At 48.8% G+C, this 19,542-nt stretch overlaps 1 protein-coding gene and 1 long non-coding RNA gene across 2 annotated transcripts in view; one reads left to right on the top strand and one right to left on the bottom strand.

Annotated features, from left to right (window-relative positions):
- The window catches only part of LOC140392702 (uncharacterized), a 47,496-nt gene that overhangs the window by 20,569 nt on the left and 7,385 nt on the right, over positions 1–19,542 (bottom strand). The window contains exon 2 of the long non-coding RNA XR_011935414.1: positions 2,558–2,703. This is a non-coding gene — a long non-coding RNA (uncharacterized lncRNA). The remainder of the gene's footprint in view (positions 1–2,557; positions 2,704–19,542) is intronic.
- Positions 1–19,542, top strand: part of LOC140392701 (transmembrane protein 88-like) — a 64,837-nt gene that overhangs the window by 18,528 nt on the left and 26,767 nt on the right. The gene's annotated exons all lie outside the window — the stretch shown is intronic.

A 19,542-nucleotide genomic window follows, 5' to 3' on the forward strand; every position in this document is an offset into this window, starting at 1 on the left:
TGACAAGGTCTCACCATAGTCACAGTACTCCGCAATCCTGCATAGCCTGGATAGAAAGTTGGCAAGGGATTCTCCTGGGGTCCTCTCAGCAGTATTAAAATGGTAACGCTGGGCTATCGTTAAAATGTTGCCCCACTAAATTCACAAGTTCATCAAACGTTTTGGTGTCCGGCGCAGCTGGGTACGTAAGGCTCCTAATCACCCCAAACGTCTGCGGGCTGCAGGCAGTGAGCAATATGACCACCTAGCGCTCGTTTTCGGTGATATTGTTTGCCCAGAAATAGAAATGCATCCGTTGTGCGTACTGGTTCCAGCTTTCCAGCGCAGCATCAAAAACATCCAAATGTCCGTACAGAGGCATGGTGCAATAGAAAACAACTTCCAACCTGTATCCAACAAAAATCCAAGGAGTGTAGACAGCTATTCACTTTAACCTTCGTCGCCAGTTTTGTGAGGGCCACAAAGAATCCAGCACGAGTTTTAAGGATACAAAGTAATAACATTTATTTACAATAACATATATATATAACAGCAGCAGCAACTTCCCTTGCTGCACACTCCTTCCTGCTGGTTCCAAACTGGCCAGCTTTATTTATACTTGGAGTTTACTAATGGTTTCTCCGCCCCCCTCATTGGGGAAGCTCATACTCCCACAGGATTGTGGGATTGTCAATAGTCCCCAGCCAATGGTAAGCAGGCAGGTTATAACAGCAGGGTTACGGGGAAAAGGCAGGGGGATGACAATAAGTCACGACGCGCGTTTGGAGAATTGGTGCAGACACCATGGGCTGAATGGCCTCCTTCTGCACTGGAACAATTCTGTGATTAAAAGAAACGTGCATTTGCATAGCGCCTTTCATGACCTAAGGGCATCCTAAGGCACTTTACAATCATGAAGTAATTTTGAATTGTAGTCGCGGTTGTCAGGTAGGAGGTGTGGCGGCCACTTTGCACTCAGGGAGCTTCCCCCAACAGCAAAGCGATAGTGACCAGATATTCCTTTTTAGTGATGTTGATTGAAGGATAAATATTGAACAGGATAAGTGGCCAACTCCCAGGCCAACAATTTATTCAGTTAATGCAAGGACGTTTATCACTTTAGGTTTTTGTTTTCTTTGCTCTCGCCTGCCCTATTGACATCGCGGTCAATAATAGTAATGCACAGCCAGCCAAGCTGTCTATCCTGCCAGTCTTGCTGTCACTCCTGCCAAGCAGCTGTCTCTTCTGCTCGGCTTTCTGTCACAGTTCTGCTGCTACTTCGTTCCACAGCAGCTTGACCCCCTGCAGGCACTGATTGCCTCCCTGTTGAGTTAGCTGTAGTGTTGCTGATTATTGCTCTGTTAGATCCATCACAGACTTGCTGGTCCCACTTGAGCCATCCATAACAGAGCTGAAACCCTCCCTGTCGTGTTGTCCATCTGCCTGGTGCTTCCCCTCTCCCTGTTCCAATCCCAGTGGCGAAAGCATAAACCAAAGAAACCAAATTTACTGAATGACCTCCCGAAAGAAGAGATTACAGGAAGAGATCGGCCATGATCTGTTTGAATGGCGGAGCAGGCTCGAAGGGCTGAATTGCCCACTTCTGCTCCTAATTCTTACGTTCCTACAACAAGATTCCACCTGTTAAGCTTTTATTTTAACGCGTGTCAGAACCAGTGCAAATTAAACATGAATTAACAGGCAAATGATACTTCAAATAAAAAGGCAAATTTCACTTTAAGTAGTCAATATAACAAAGATGCCTCTTACACAACCACAAGCATCACTCCTCACAGACATGAGACGCTACGTGCAACCTCAAGTCTTTCCAACGTGGCATCCGGCACTCCGGTAGTTTCCCACTCAGTTGATTCAGCCCTCGGGTTCTGTTCACCAGAGATCCCTGTCCATCAGAGATCTTTGGGTATGGCTAACACTGACAAGGCGCCCACAAACCCTTTCTCACGGACTCCTGATGGTGTGTCTTTCCAGAGTTCCTTTTCAACTGACCAGCCAACTATGCCTGGCTCACGGTCTATTGTATGTGTCCTATTGGTCAAGCTGTATGGTAGCTCCGCCCTGCAAGGCGGGGTATAAGAGCCCGTGCCGCCCCAGCAGCCGTCTTTCTGTACCTGAGCTGCTGGGGGAAACATCTAGCTTATTAAAGCCTTCAGTTGGACTAAACCTCGCTTTAGTGGTCATTGATCATGTATCAATTTAATAAGCTAGATTTAAAAGGATGGAGCTCCGAATCAAGCCGGAGTGTCTGCAACTCAGCCCCCACACGGCGAACTCAGCGGCAACCTTCAAGCACTGGCTGGCGTGTTTCAACGGATATCTCGGAATGGCTGAAAACACACCCACGGGAGAACAGAAATTGCTTCATTTTGAAGTGTATGTAGTTAACTGTGAAATTGTAAATAGTTACAATAAGACAAAATGCTGTACGGAGGTATTACGGTATCTCCATAACTATAACTTATACCATGTTACCATGTTGTAATATCAAGCCACCACCCCCGCTGGACTTTTTTTAACAGGGGTGAATGTGGTAGTCTGTGTAGAAGTATTACGGTACCTGGTAATGCTGGAACACCATAGCTTATTAAAGCCTTCAGTTGGACTGCAACCTCACTTTAGTAGTCATTGATTGTGTATCACCTTCCATCTCCAGCTCTCCTTTGTGCCTGCCAGCCGCACAGCCTTTGTCTGTTAACGTCCTTCCTGTTGGAATTGCTTCCAGGTTAAAGGTCGCCAGATCACTTAGACCAGTATTTATTATCCAAGAAAATTTCAATTGATCCCTTAACAAAACCCTTAAAACTCCCTTTCAAGCAGTCTTAAAAACAATTGCAAATTGCTGAACCATTTTACAGAAATTACAAAGTTTCCTTACTGGACTATGTCACAAACCACACTGATGTTATTTGCGAGGGTATCCCGACTTGGAACACCGGTTCGTGGGGGTGTATAGTTTTGTTTTTGGAATGATGTGAGGAGTCAAGTGAAACCCCAGAGAGGACAAGCAGCCCAGTGGCCATGTAACAATTAGCAAAGATCACTTATTAAATTAAAGAAAATACAAATATGCTAAAACCATATCATGCCCCAATTTGCAGCATTTCGAGGAAGTATGCAGTATAAAAAGCCTAGTATTAAACTCTGCCCCTGACTCCAAATACGCTGCTATCAATGAAACAGGCCTCAATTATTAAGATGCTTACTCTCATCCTTTAAGTAGATGGACCGGTGTTCTCATGTGTCTGAGGTCTATGTCTCTACTTGAATCGCATTTTGGTTTGGAGGCTGGAGAAATCTTCACCAGAAGTGAACATTGAGCTCAGTGAAAATGAACAACTTCTAATTAACTGAACTGACCTGTTTTTAATGATTTGTTCACCTTCTCTTTGTCAAATATTTTTCTTACAGCCCCCTGAGCAGGCTGTTTTATAAGCAAGTGCACAAACATCACAAGGCAATGGCTATTAACCGGTCCAGGCAGCGGCGGTTGTAGGGGTTCATTTGGCCCCGTTCTGTGACTATGCTCGCGGCCGGTGTCCCTGCAGAAGGGAGCACGGGGTGTTGACTGGTATGCTTGAGGCTGTCCGTGACCAGTGGGCATCGCAGAGGCTGGTGCTTTGTCAGTGCCAGAAACAACATTAGAATTTGATTTATTAAGTTTCCTTTAAAGTTTGGTCTTTTGTAACACTGCCACTTTAATGGGCTGTCAATTTGTTAATTTGATCATTATTTGTTTGCTAAAAACTCCCTGATGTAGCGCAAGAGGAAGGATTATTGTCCCAGGTAAACTGTGCTGAATTTTGCACCAATTCTGGATCAGGCTCTGGTGATCAGAACCTTCACAGAGACAGACAATTAGAAAGCCGCCTCCTGGAGCCCTGTCCAATTGAGGCAGAGCAGGGAACTTGCAGACCCATCAGGTGGGCCTGGCAGCGATGACCATCCAGCCGCCCCAGCATGAGAGACGGGCACTGCTGAGGCAGGTAGCAGACCCTAGGGGTGCCTCAAGACAGAGACACTCTGAAGCATCGTGAAAATACGTGTGTCCATGCCATGGTTGCCATGGCCACCATTGTCGAGGGAGGGGGGAACCTTTCCCAGGATGGCCTGCAGCTGTGGCCCACCCATCTCTACAAATCAGGGAGGAGAGATTTTAAAGGAGGCGTGGTCATCTGCAATCAACGGTCAGGTTTCAGCCTGAGCTGCAGGGCCTGTCGACATGGCGAAGATCCCAGCAGCATCACTACCTTAGAACCAAGTGGGGTCTTAATTGTACATAACTAGCTATTCACAGCTGGTTGGGAGGCTGGTGCCAGTCAGGTGCTGCCTCCGACAAGTGTACTTGAAGGAGACAACATCGAAGGGCACTGTCCACCTACACCCCACCCACCAGAATAGTCAAGCCAGTCCCACCTCCAAACCCCTCACTGCAGGACCAAAGAAATCCAGCCCACTGAGTCACCTCTTGCGGGTTAATCATTCTTCCAGAATATCAAACTTACTTCATGCAATGACTTTTTAAACGCACTATGTTCCTATCACAATCTTCAAAGGTCTTTTTAGATCTGCAGGTCTGGACGTGTTTCCTAGACCGGCTGCATGCTGAATTATGATGTGTTGGTGAGCACTCTTTTGAAAAGAAGACAAAATCAATGTTCTTAGATGATGAACAATTGACAAAAGCCTCTTGAGGCGGAACAACTGGCAGCAATTTCCTCTTATTCTATGCCAATTTTCCATAATAGCTCAGGCTTTCAGGGACTCACGGGACTATGCTACTGGCTCTCTATCCATTAATTGGCCCAATCAATCCCCCAGTTTCATCTCCATCAAGGTGCTGGACAGGCCCAGTCAAAAGGAGGCAGGTGTAAGTAAAAAGGTGATATGACAAGTACTACCATGGCCTTGATTTTGTGGCTAGCAGTGAGAGAGCAGCACTCGGTGCTGCCCAAAGACTTTCACCGACTTTTGAACGGCAACTTGCAGCTCCCAGAGATCATTTCCAATGTGGTGCTCTCAACAGGATATCTGTGACTTGTACGAGCCGGTAGGCAACAATATAGCTCCTCCGACAATCACATTGAAGAATCTTCACTGAGACGTGCAGAGGCTTAATCAGAAAATATGAATTAGGATATTTAATTCGCTGAAAAAAACATGTACAGAAAGCAAAAGAAAGAGAGTGGAAGATGGAAGAGAAAGAGGTAAAATATATCGCAAGGGTTTAAAAAAATTACTTTGTTCTGTAGGAATGAGACTGCACACTTTTAAAATGCAATCTATAGTGCGGAGAGGCTGGTTGGCAGTGAGTAAGACTTGGCACATGGTTAAACATTTACTTACACCTGAATGCACCAGCTCTAACTTTGGCTGATGTATTTGGCGGGTAAGTACGGCAGCTTTACGCCCTCCCATGGATTTCAATGCCACGCTAGCAAAGTGTCTGGTGGAGCTGTACTTGTGGACCAGCAGGGTAAATAGGACAGTACTACGGATGTGTGGTTGCAGGACATTGCTGTCTATTTACTCTGGTGGCACACTGGTTAGCACTGCTGCCTCACAGTGCTAGGGGCCCAGGTTCGATTCCGACCTTGGGTAACTGGAGTTTGCACGTTCTCCCCATGTCTGCATGGGTTTCCTCCGGGTGCTCCGGTTTTCTCCCACAGTCCAAAGATGTGCAGGTTAGGTGGATTGGCCATGATAAATTGCCCTTAAGTGTCCAAAAGGTTAGGTGGGGTTACGGGGGAATTGGGCTTATGTAGGGTGGTCTTTCGCAGGGTCGGTGCAGACTCAATGGGGCGAATGGTCTTCTTATGCACTCTAGGGATCCTATAATAACTCAGAGCATGGTTAGATTCATGTTGCATTTCCTTTCATTTCCCATATAGCAATTCTGGGAATGTGACTCAAACCTGGATATTGGAACGGGGATCTATGAGAGAGGGCTGGAAACCCATCCCAGGCTTCAAAGTCAGCAGCCTATTGAAGTTGTTCCGGGCAACAAAGCCTCAGAGTACAAAACAACCCTCCCCACATCCTTCCCACACCCCATGCTCCGAGGCAGAGGCAGAAATTCTGCCAGGAGCTCAACAAAGCAGTTCAAATCAGGTTGAAAGATAAATCTATCAGGCCTCTATACACTCCCAGCCACATAATCAGCTCAGAGGAAAGTTGAGGCCCTTGTCAGAATTTAATCAGAAAGCAGTAAAGTATAATCATTAGAAAAGAGAGCATAGCAGGCAAGGCAAACCAGAAACAGCAACATCAACACATTCAGTTCTTGACGGGGGGGATGGGTACAGGGGCACACGGTCGAAAAAGATCCCTCTGCCTACTTCTGTTGCCGTTAATGATTCTGGATTTAATGGGACCACTGTTTTTCATTTTGTGTTTTATCACCTTCTAGCCGATGTTCATTAGCATCATTGCAATAGGTCAAGTGACAATGCCCCATGGGGAGTTTGCAACATGAAAGCTCTTGAACAGCTAGTTTCAACCAGAGCCATCATGCAGAGTGTTTTAGGCGATCATTTGAGGAGTTTATCAAACCTCTGAACTTCTACAGTGATGGGGAAAATAGAGAAATATAGCCACTAAATCAAATGTCATGAAGTGTGCAGTAACCATCCATCACGTGTTCAATTTACATCTCTGTTCACTTGGTGGCAACAGCGAACAAGTTTGATTTATATACCATGGTTATTCATTATTATCTCTGCTCTTTTGTACATTGTTAACTCCACAACACAATCAACAATTGACACATCCATAAATTCACAAACAGAAATGTTACAGAGTGTTATTATTATGCATCTTCTTATTTAAATCCATTGCTGATGTCATCAGTGTGTGCTGTGACATCATTCGTTCTTGTTACCTGTGTATATTTGTACTTAACTGTCATTAGTACTGATTCTATTCTGCTACTGTTATTTTGCTATCACGCCAAGAGGAAGGTTTCTCTTACAACAAAGTGAACACGTGGGGAGGTATTACCTGCCCATCCCCCATGCGTGGTGGTGGCAGAGATCGTCCGCCATTAACCAGTGGCAGGATCGTCCGGTCCCACCGCTGTCAATAGGGTTTCCCATTCTTGGCACCTTCCGCTGCTGGGGAACCGGGATCGCCAGCGGAGGTACCAGAAGATCCCGCCCGGCGGGAACAGCCAGAAAATCCCGTCGGAGCATTGACGTCACAGCTACACCTGATCCCATTTCCATAAACACATCTTTGCACTGCTCAACTTGAATCTTTGTGTCACAAACCCAATTGATTTTCTCCTCTCCAGTCCAGGTCCAAGGGCAGGGTTTGGGGTTTTGAGTTAGGACCTTGATGTCAGGGTCAAGTGAGAATCATCACCCCACAGTGTGTCAGGGGCAGTAACTGTCGTGTTGGGTGTTCTGATGCACAAATGATCCAACACGGCTGTAGATGGTACAACTCAGTTTTATTGTCTAAACTACTGTAACAACTAACTACTGGCTTGGGTACGTGCTTCACCAGCTAACCTGTGGACCCAGCCCTATCACTATCTTGGTGAGGCACTCAGCACGTGGTCTATGTCTGAGTGGCGCGCTGTGAGCTCTGTGCTCTGAGCTATCTCCTGGTAGAATGAGCGGGAACTGTGGTGTTCCCTGTTTTATAGTGCGTGTGCTCTCACTGGTGATTGGCTGTGATGTTATGTGTGCGCTGGTTGGTCCAACTGCCTGTCCATCAGTGTGTGTGTGATTGCACCATGATATGCTGATGTGGATATCATGACAGTAACCTGGCAGTGATTTAACCTGAATTGGTCAATTAGTGGCCAAAGGGTGGGTGACAGCTGTCCAATTAAGGCAGGTAAGCTCTCAAAGTTGGCAGGTCAATAGAACACCCCCCAGCATGGAAGAAGCTGCAGTTTGTCATTCCAGGTATGGGGAAGAGAGACAGATAGCGCCTCCGTCTTCAGGCACTCTCTCAGTGCTTCTGAACGTTTCGAATTTTAAAATGGCCGCAGCTAACGGGCCACCATTGTGGACGGGGGTGGGGGCCTTCCGCTAGGCGGCCTGTGGCTGTAGCTGTGGATAGGTAGGTGAGGTGGAGGCCAATGTAGAGGCCAATCCTCAAGCCTGCCTTGAGTAGCTGTCCTCCACTCTGATACCAGGAGGCTGTCTCTATGCGGCTGACGTCTTTGTAACGCTGTGAGGGGCCTACAGGCTGGCTGGGAGACTCTGGGTTGGCCTCTGATTATTGGCCTTTTACTGACCTTAATTTGCTACCTGCTCTTGCATCCCCACTGCAGGGAAAATTGCACTGGATGCAATGGTTAAATCAGCATGGCGACTAGCATCATGAAATTATGGGCCCGTCTGCCTCCATTCTTGCCCCCATAATTGAAGAAAATATTCCTCCCCAATTGTCAGATCCCTAATGCTACACCAATGAGATCAAAACACAACTGCTCCTGGGAGCAGCCTCTGACTGCTCTAAAACACAGTGAATGTAAGTTCCTGGAGAGACTAAACAGCATGGCGTCTGCTGCCGAGTTGTTCCACTACAGCTACAGCACTGGCATCACCCGACAACGTGGAAAGTTGCCAAGGTTCATCCTGTCCACAAAACGCAGGACAAATCCAAGGCAGCCAATAACTCACCTATCAGTCTACTCGTGATCATCAGCAAAGTGATGGAAGGTGTCATTGACATTGCTATCAAGTGGCATTTACTCAGCAATAACCTGTTCACTGACACACAGAGCGGGGTTCTCCGACTCCCCGCTGGCCGACAAATTCTCCGGCACTGGAGATTCGGCGGGGGCGGGAATCGCGCCGTGCCGGTCGGCGGACCTACCCCCGGCGATTCTCAGGCCCACGATGGGCCGAAGTCCCGCTGCTTCTATGCCAGTCCCGCCGGCATAAATTGAACCAGGTCCCTTACCGGCGGGACCTCGCGGCGCGGACGGGCCCCGGGGTCCTTGGGGGGGGGTTGGGGGCGCGGGGCGATCTGGCCCCAGGGGGTGACCCCACAGTGGCCTGGCCCGCAATCGGGGCCCACCGATCCGCAGGCGGGCCTGTGCCATGGAGGCACTCTTTTCCTACGCGCCGACCATCAGCCTCCGCCATGGCCGACGCGTAGGTGAACCCCCCCTGTGCATGCGCGGGGATGACGCCAGCAGCCGCTGACGCTCCCGCGCATGCGTGGACTTGCGCCAGCCGGCGGAGTCCCTTCGGCCCCGGCTGGCGTGGCGCCAAAGGCCTTTCCCGCCGGCCGGCGGGGTGCCAACCACTCCGGGGCGGGCCTAGCCCCTAAAGGTGCGGAGGATTCCGCACCTTTAGGGGCGGCCCGACGCAGGGGTGGTTCTCGCCACACCATCCCGCCGGGACCCCCCGCCCTGCTAGGTAGGGGAGAATCCCGCACAATGGGGGGACCTGGTGGGACAGAGTGGCGTGAACCACTCCGTCGTCGGGCGGCCCAAAAGGTGGGGAGGTCCGCACCTTTAGGGGCTAGGCCCGCACCGGAGTGGTTGGTGCCCCACCGGCCTGCGGGAAGGCCTTTGGCGCCACGCCAGCCGGGGCCGAAGGGGCTCCGCCAGCCGACACGAGCCCGTGCATGCGCGGGAGCGTCAGCGGGGCCAGATCGCCCCACACCCCCCCAGGACCCCGGAACCCGCCCACGCCGCCAGTTCCCGCTGGTAAGGGACCTGGTTCAATTTACGCCGGGGGGACCGGCATGGGAGCAGCGCGACTTCGGCCTATCGCGGGCCGGAGAATCGCCCGGTGGGGGGGGGCGCCGACCGGCGCGCCGCGATTCCCACCTGCCGAATCTCCGGTGCCGGGGAATTCGGCGGCCGGCGGGGGTGGGATTCACGCCGCCCCCCCGGCGATTCTCCGACCCGGCGGGGGGGTCAGAGAATCCCGCCCACAGTTTCAATTCCACCAGGGTCACTCAGCTCCTGACCTCAACACAGCCTCAGTCCAAACATGGACAAAAGAGCTGAACTCCAGAGGTGAGGTGAGGGTGACTGCCCTCGATATCAAGGCAGCATTTGACTGAATGTGACATCAAGCCTGAACCAAACAGGGGCTGTTTAGCACAGGGCTAAATCGCTGGCTTTGAAAGCAGACCAAGGCAGGTCAGCAGCACGGTTCAATTCCCTTAACAGCCTCCCCGAACAGCCGCCGGAATGTGGCGACTAGGGGCTTTTCACAATAACTTCATTTGAAGCCTACTTGTGACAATAAGCGATTTTCATTTTCATTTCAACTGGAGTCAATGGGAATCAGAGGGACAACTCTCCACTGGTTGAGGTCATACCCAGCACAAAGGAAGATTGTTGTAGTTGTTAGAGGTATTCTTCTCAGTCCCAGGACATCACTGCAGGAGTTCCTCGAAGAGTGTCCAGGGCCCAAATACCTTCAGCTCCTTCATCAATGACCTTCCTTCCATCATAAGATCAGGGGTGAAATTCTCCTACCCGCCCCGCCACATTTCTGCCCCGACCGGCCGGCGGGAGTCTCCGTAACACCGGCCGGTCAATGGGGTTTCCCACTGTGGGGCAGCCCCACGCTGTCGGGAAACCCCCGGGCGCCGGCAAAACGGAGACTCCCGCCGGCGGAGAATGACGCCCCAGAAGTGGAGATGTTCACTGATGATTGCACAATATTCAGCACTATTTGCAACTGATACTGAAGCAGTCTGTGCCATATACAGCAAGAAGTGGACAATGATCAGATTCAAGCTTAGCATTCAAAAGGGAATTCAACTGTTACCTGGGGCGGCACAGTAGTTAGCACTGCTGCCTCACAGCTCCAGGGACCCAGGTTCAATTCCGACCTCGGGTGACTGTCTGTGTGGAGTTTGCACTTCCTCCCCGTGTCTGCGTGGGTTTTCTGCGGGTGCTCCGGTTTCCTCCCACAGACCAAAGATGGATTAGCCATGCTAATTTGCCCCTTAGTGTCCAAAAGGTTATGTGGGGTTACTGGGTTACGGGGACAGGGTGGAGGCTAAAGTAGGGTGCTCTGACCAAGGGCTGGTGCAAACCCAAAGGGCTGAATGGCCTCCTTCTGCACTGTAGGGATTCTATGAAAAGGAACAATGTGCGGGGTTTGGGGGAGAAGGTGGGAGAGTGGCACTAAGTAACTTGCTCATTTGGAGAGCCAGTGAAGACATGATGGACAAATGGCCTCATGCACCATAAACATTCTGTGCTTTTGAGATTCACACTTGGGCTGATAAGTGGCAAGTAACATTCATTCCACACAAGTGGCAGGCATTGACCATCTCTTCTTTACATTCAATGGCATTACCTTCGTTGAATCCCCACCTATCAACATCCTGGGGATTACCCTTGACCAGAAACTGAACTGAGCCATATAACTACTGTGGGAGGTCAGAGGTTGGAAATTCTGCAGAGAGTAACTCACCTCCTGACTCCACAAAGCCTGTGACCCGACATGGTGCCTCATATTGCAATGGCCCAGAACTGGCAGGTGCTACCCGACAGACCCCGTTTATCCCCACCCCCATAGTCGAATACCAATAAGGCACGGCCTTCAAAACTGAGCTTCCCCCTCAGGCCCCCAAGGACAATTGAGCAGTTAGATGGAGGTGCAGGTGTCGGGGTGAGGGTTGTGTGTTGGGGGGATGGTGAATCTACAACATTGGGCGGAATTCACCGGCTATTCACGCTGGCGGGATATTCTGGTCCCACCGACGACGCATGGGTTTTCTGGCAACAAGGGGTGCAGTCAACAAGAAATCCCATTGACAATGGCGGAAGCAGAAGATCCCGCTGGTGGGCGGCCTCCACTGTCAAAAACCACGCGATGGGTTGGTCAGTAAATCCCGCCCGTTGTGTCCAATTTTGGATGTCTTGCATTAGGAATGATGTCAAGGACCTGTAGAGGGTATTGAAGAGATTTGTGAGGATGATAGTAGGGTTGAGAGGCTTTAGTTATGAGGGAAAAATGGAACTGTTTCCAGTGATATAATGAAAAAAAAATTTTTTTTACAGTACCCAATTATTTCTTTTCCAATTAAGGGGCAATTTACCGTGGCCAATCCACCTATATCATCTTTGTGTTGTGGGGGTGAAACCCACACAAACACGGGGAGAATGTGCAAACTCCGCACAGACAGTGACCCAGGGCCGTGATCAAACCCGGGTCCTCAGCATCATGAGGCAGCAGTGCTAACCAGTGCGTCATCGTGCCGCCCCCCCCAGTGAAATAATGAAGGTTAAAAGGAGTGATGCTAAAAATGATAATGGGTTTTGTCAAAGTCAATTAGGAAAAGTTATTTCCACAGATTAATAATGGTTTCATTCATTTTAATTTCATTTCATTTCATTAATAGTCAGGAATTAGTGGGCATAAATGTAAAATTATTGGCTATAATAACAAAGGGAGGGGTTAGGAGATTACTTTTTAATGCAGAGTTCAGACAGATCAGAACCCATTATGATTACCTTTAAAAAAGTGGACAAAATACTGAAACATAAACATTTCAAGAGGTACAAAGGTAGAGGAATGGAATGGAATGGATAACTCTCTTCGAGAACTAGCACTGGGGTAGATGGGCCGAATGGCCTTCTCCATGACAGTAGAATTCTGTAACTCTTGACTGTACAAGTGTATTTTATAATGACTACCCCTCCTCAAAAGGTCGGGCAGAATATTTCCACTTTGATCGTTACCGAAACTTACTTCTGGTCTGAACATCTCTTCAGCCAAATCACTCGTGACAGACTATAATTGGACACATAAGAGGCTAATCCACTAACTAACAAGGAAAGTGAGAGTGCGTTACGTTACATGAATGGGAGCAGCTGGCAAACTGCTCTGCTGCACTAATATCGTGAACAGGTTTTGGGGCGGCGTGGGAGACGCTGGAAAATGGATTGCAAAGAAAATAACCTGAAGAAGAAATTGGATGTCAGAACCTGAATGGTTTCTAATTTGCTGCCTGAATGGTTCCAGGAAACAGGGTGCTTTGGGCAGCTTTTCGAAGCTGGCTGCTGAGAAACTGACAGCGACAATCAACTAACACTGACATCCTCCTTATCAGTAATTACAATAAAAATAACTTTGTGCGGCCTGTCCACAGGAGATCAAATTAACATCCAATCATCGCCTTTCGTTCGGCAATGAATAATTGGGGAAATAAACAGGATATTCTCAGAAATCGGACTCCACATAACTCAATCTTGAAGTTTGTTCTCCATCCTCCATTGGGAAGAACTCAATTATATAAAATCTGCAGTCCATAACGTTATCAATGTATATGATAGTATCAGATTAGTTGCATACGATTATAATGAATCCTGACCCAAACAGCGATGAAGGAACTGCGATATATGTTAAAATCGGGACAGTGTGTGATTTGGATGTGATGCTGTTCAAATTGTCATGAATCCGCATGGAGAAAGCAGTAGACAGTATTCAAAGGGTATCAGATAGAATGCGTCTCTCCCGGTAACGGGTTTAGAGCGTCAGTATAGATAATAATCAAATGTGAATAGCTTACGGAAGAGGCGCAGCTTATAGATGATTGGGAAGGTCCATACGGTATACATCTGTTGATATATAGCCAAGGAGGTTGATAGGGACAGATAACCGAATACACAGAAGGCATAAACAAAGAACAACAAAGGTATAATTGCCCAGAACCTGAGAAGCCAGGAGGAGCAGTTAACATCTCGCAGTCTCAGAAAGCAGACACGCCAGTTTCCAGCCACCAAGCCTGAAGGCCAAGTTTATAGTAAACAGGCCTCTAAGTCTTAGAACAGAGGCAGTGCAGAAACCTCTGTAACACCTGTTTTAAAATATTTCGCTGGACCAGGAAAAAGACAGTTCCCAGATTTGAGTATCGCCCCTGTATTGTGTGGTAACTATAGCTGGTTATTCAATTTGGATGTTGTTTGGGGGACATGGGAAATCTTACCGAGTTCAGGTATTGCAGATATATTTTATAACAAGGGGTACAGTCTGTAGAAATTGTGTGTGTTTAATAATTCATACAGTAGAGCGGTCCTGTTCATGTGTATTTGCCATTTCTTTGTTTTAAATAGTCTTGAATAATTGTGACATGACGATTAGGCTGTTTATTCTCACTGGGGTTTCACTTGTCTCCTCACAGCAAAACTGAACAAAACTCGACACCCCCACGAACCAGCTTTCCAAGTTGGGATATCATCGCAGATAACATCAGCGGGCTTTGTGACAAAATACACTTCCTGACCGTCTCCTTCCAGGCGATGGGAGGTCACGGATTTGGGAGGTGCTGCCAGAAAAGCCTTGGCCGGTTGCTGTAGGGCATCTCATGCATAGTGCAGCAACATTGCACTGCCGGTGGAGCGAGTTTTTGCTTTAGTTGGTGGACCAGCTGCCAGTCAAGTGACTGCTTTGTCCTGGGTAATACTGAGCTTCTTTAGCGTTGCTGCAGTTGCATCCATCTGGTAAGTGCAGAGTACTCCACCACACTCTGGGCTTGTGCCTTGTAGGAGAGGCTTTGGGAAGTCAGGAGGTAAGCCACTCGCTGCAGCCCACCGAGCCTCAGGCCTACTTTGAGCGACAGTATTTACGTCACTAATCCAGTCTGGGTCTCTGGTGACCAGTGACTCCCACAATGGGGATTTGATGGTGGTATCAGACTGTCTCATGTTGGCGATGGTCATTGCCTGGCAATTGTATGGCATGAAAGTTACTTGTCACTTATCAGCCCAAGCCTGAATGTTTCCCAGGTCTTATTGCATATAGCTATGGACTGCTTCAATGTTATTAAAAATGGAGCTGAAAATTGAGATCATCAATGAACAGTCTCCTTCTGACCTTATGTTGCAGAGAAGGTCATGAGTGAAGCAGTTGACGATGATTGGGCCCAGGGTACTGCCCTGAGTAGCTTCGGCAGACAATGCCCACAGACTGTGATGAATGGCCTACGAATCCTCAGCCTTATTGGTATTAGATAAGACTCCAGCCAATTTATTTCTGCTCGCTCCCTCCCACCATAATCCCCTCTGACTTCATATTGGCCGGGCTTCTCCGCCGGCGGGATTCTCCGTTCTGCCGGTGCCCGGGGGTTCCCGACGGCGTGGGGCTGCCCCACAATGGGAAACCCCATTGACCGGCTGGCGAAACGGAGAACCCCGCGGGCCGGTCGGGGCAGAAATGTGGCGGGGCGGAGAATCCCGGACAATATTCGGGCTCCTTGATGCCACATTCAGTCGAATTCTGTTTTGAATGCAATGGCAGCCACTCTCACCTCACCCCTGGAATTCAGCTCTTTTATCCAGAAGGTAGTGCTGAAGTCTGGAGCTGAGTGGTCCATGAGGAACTCAAGCTGAACATCAGTGAGCTGGTCATTGGTAAGTGTGGTTCAGAACATCGAGTTACTGAATCAATAATTCACCAAGCTATGCATTCAGAGAGTTGCTTGTTCTGGTTTGCTTTCTGCATCACTTTTCTGGTCGCATGCAATTTTAATGTAAGGCTCTTGGAAGCGATGAAAAAAAATAGAAAACTTCAGTAACTAAAGCCCTTTGCCTTTGGCAGTCTGGCTCTGATTTAGGAGTAAGGACAGAATTTCCACCTGAATTTGAGGGAGGGCACGATTTTATATCCTGCTGCCTGGTGTTCTGGTTTGATGTAACATCCTGTCCCCAAGTGCTTTTGCTGAAGGCTGGAACAGGGCATCAACGGTGGGTAACTTATTAAACCACTTAATAGGCCAATTAAGGCCGTGGATTAGAATCATAGAATTCCTACAGTGCAGAAGGAGACCATCAAGTCTGCACCCACTCCCTAAAACAGCACCCTACCTAGGCCCACTCCCTCGCTCTATCCCCGTGACCCCACCAAATCTTTGAACACTAAGGGGTAATTTAGCATGGGGGACTCCCGCAATCTGGCACGTCATAATTGAAGGTTTTTATTTTTCTGCCTCCGTAGATAGTTCAGGCAGTGCCCTATTGGGCCCCCCCTCCACCAACACCCTGACTCCCTCCCTCCCCACCACCCTCCTTTCCCCTCTCCCCCCACCACCCCCTTCCTTGTCTTCTGTTGGTACAGAGGCGAGGGTATCTGGTCTCTCCAGCGCAAAGTTTAGTGCTTGTACCATTTGTTTTTTGTAGAAATGTGTTGTGAGCTGTTTTAATAATCAGAGAAACCAGCCCCCCTCCCCGTACGTTGGTACTGAGGGGAGGGTACCCTGTTTCTCCAACACAAAATGAGTGTTTGTACCGTTTGGCCTTGTATACACTTTTTATTGTTTTAATAAAATGTTATGGCCAATCCACCTCACCCGAACATCTTTGGACTGCGGGAGGAAACTGGAGCACTCAGAGGAAACCCACAAGGACACAGGGAAAACTCACAAACTCCACACAGTCACTCAAGGCCGGAATTGAACCTGGGTCCCTGCTGCTGTGAGGCAGCAGAGCTAACCACTGTGCCACCGTGCCACCCTCCCTCGGGGGCTGAGAGGCTGACTGGAGGAGACCACTGCTCCAGGCAGATTGTGAGGTGTAGGAGGGTCTCCTATTGGTCCTCCAGCTTCAAGAGCCCACCTGCCGTCCTTAATTGGGCATTGAATGTGGCCTCTGGTCACTAATTGACCAATTAAGGCAAAGTCACTGTTGGGTCACAGTGCAAGTCCCAGCCCAACAAACAAAATCCTGCTCACTTATATCAATGAGGATGAAGGCTTCACGGTTTTTTCTTTGTTACTGATTAACTTCGGTTGCAGTGTGCTTTGTAACAATCAGAATTCACATTTGAATTATTTATTTAAGAGATCATTGTCCGCTAAAGAACCTTTTATTTCAACAAAAACATTATTAGTTAGGGCATTGGTTGGAACATGTCCTTGCTGCCCGGGGAGAGAGTGAAGTTGTGCCCTTGGCAGCAGAACATGGTAGGAGCAAAGGAACTCCTACAGGTACAAAGCAACAGAGGGGTGGCTTTAAAACTGCCTGAGATTTCACTGAGATTCATCCAGTGCCTGGAATTTCCTTCGAGTTTCACTAGCTTCTCCACTGGAGCCAGAAGGGGGGCAATGAGAGTATGAGAATAGAATAGTCATTACCGTAAAAGGGAACACAACAGTGGAAAGGCAGTCAAAGAAAGGGTGAAGCTGTTTAGGGACCAAAGCAGAGATGTTCTTGTGGAGGAACAGGGGCATGGGTGAAGTGCTAAGTGAGTATTTTGCATCTGTCTTCACTCTAGACAAGGATGATGCTTGTGTAGCATTAATGGAGGAGGCGATAACAATTTTGGATAGGATAAATATCGATGAAGACTACTTGAAAGCTTGGCAGTGTTCAAAGTGGAAGAGTCATCAGTCCAGATGGGATGCATCCGAGGTTATTGAGGGAAGAAAGGATGAAAATTGCAGAGGCTCTGACCACAATCTTACAATCCTCTTTGGATATGGGGATAGTGCCAGAGAAGTGGAGGATTGCAAATATTACACAATGGTTTAAAAAAGCGAAGACAGATATACCATGCAAACACCGACCAGTCAGCCCTAACATCAGTGATGTGGAAACTTTAATGATCCAAGTCAAAATGAAGTGGCATTTGGAAAAGTATGAGCTAGCAAATGAAAGTCAGCATGGATTTATTAAAGCAAATTGTGTTTGACTAACTTAATCAAGTACTTTAATGAAGTAACGGAGAGCGTTGATGGGGGTACTGTGGTTGATGTTGTGCATGGAAACTTCTAAAAGTGGTTGGACAAAGTTCAATATTACAGACTTTGTAGAGAAATTAAAGTCCATGGGATCAAAGAGATAGTGACAGCATAGATAAAAAAACTGACCAAGGTCTGGAAAACAGAGAAGCCCGTGTGGAAAGTGGAAGATACTGCCCTTGACATTAAGTCAGCATTTGGCTGAGTGTAGCATCAAAGAGCGCCATCAAAATTTCAAGTCCATGGGAATCAGGGGAAATTCCCCCACTGCTGAAGTCATACCTAGTGCAAATGAAGATGGTTGGTGTTGTTAGAGGCCAATCATCACTAGCCCAGGCGTTATTGCTGCAAGAGTTGCTCAGGGTCAGGCTTAACCATCTTCAGCTGCTTTATCAGTCGGGTCAGACGTGGGGAATGTTTGCTGGTGATTACACAGTGTTGAGTATAATTTGTAACGCCCAGATGCTGAAGCACTCTGTGCCTATATGCAGCAAGATCTGGACAATTCAGGCTTGGGCTGATCACTACGTAATGGTTATCTCCAACAAGAGTGAATCTAGCAATCACCCCTTGTCATTCAATGGCATTACAATTGCTGAATCTCCCACTATCAACATCCTGTGGGGTCATCATTGACCGGAAACTGAACTGGCCTGGCCATATATAAACTGTCGCTACAAGGGCAGGTCAGAGGCTGGGGCCTTGCAGTGAGTAATTCACCTCCTGACTCAAAGCCTGTCCATCATTGGCGAGGCACAAGGCAGGAGTGTGTGGAATACACTCTACTTTCCTGGATGAGTCCAGCTCTAACAACAACACTCAAGAAGCTCAACACCATCCAGGACAAAGCAGCCGCTTGATCAGCATCACATCCACCACCCTTAAGTATTCACTCCCTCCATCATTGATGCACAGTTGCAGCAGTGTCTATTATCTACAAGATGCAATGCAGCTTCAGCTCCTTCAACAGAACCATGGGCGGAATTCTCTGATCCTGAGGCTAAGTGTTGACGCCGTCGCAAACGGCGCCGAGTTTTACGATGGCGTCAACAGGCCCCCAGGATCAGCGATCCTGCGCCCTACAGGGGACCAGCACTGCACTAGAGCGATTCAGGCAGATCCAGCTGCTGATACTAGCGTCAAGCAGGCGCCGCGGGTCTGCGCATGCTTACTGCGGCCGGCACAAATGCGCGCATGTGTGTTACGACCGGCACAAACTCACGCATGTGCGCTAGTTGCGTTCTCCACATCGGCCCCGACACAACAGGGGCCCAGCGCAGAGTAAAATAGGTCCCCACCAGGAGAGCCGGCCCTTCAATCGACCCGATCGCGGGTCAGGCCCCCGGGGTCGGATCCCCCCTCCCCCCCACCAGGCCGCCCTCCGCAGGTTGCACGCCGAGATCCCGCAGGGTAGGGCCATAGGTGAACGGCGCCGGCAGTACTCGGCTTATTTCGGCGGTCACTCGGCCCAACGCGCGCGGAGAATTGGCGGACTGATGTGAGATCAGTAATCACAAGACGAGTAGTGAATGAAACTGAGGCTTGAAGAAGCTAACCAGAAAGCCTCCTGGCCTCTGATTCTGAACTGAGGCAGGGCCGGACATCAGCCACCTTCATACTGAGCGCGAGAGGAGGCGGAGCCATCAGGCAGTGGTTTACCACAATACATGTAGTACAGTAACAGTTTACCACAATGCATATAATATACTAACAGTGGTTTGCCACATTCACCCCCTGTTAAAAAAAGAGTCCAGTGGGGGTGAAGTGGACTTAAAGGTCCAGTCTGTCGGGGGCCTTGACCTTCCACCGTGATCGCCTCAGTCCCGGCTGTGGTGTGGACACTGGTGTCGAGACCTGCGCGTCCGGGAGTGTGTC

Source organism: Scyliorhinus torazame, chromosome 16 (assembly GCF_047496885.1).
Source record: "Scyliorhinus torazame isolate Kashiwa2021f chromosome 16, sScyTor2.1, whole genome shotgun sequence".
Lineage (NCBI taxonomy): Eukaryota > Metazoa > Chordata > Chondrichthyes > Carcharhiniformes > Scyliorhinidae > Scyliorhinus > Scyliorhinus torazame.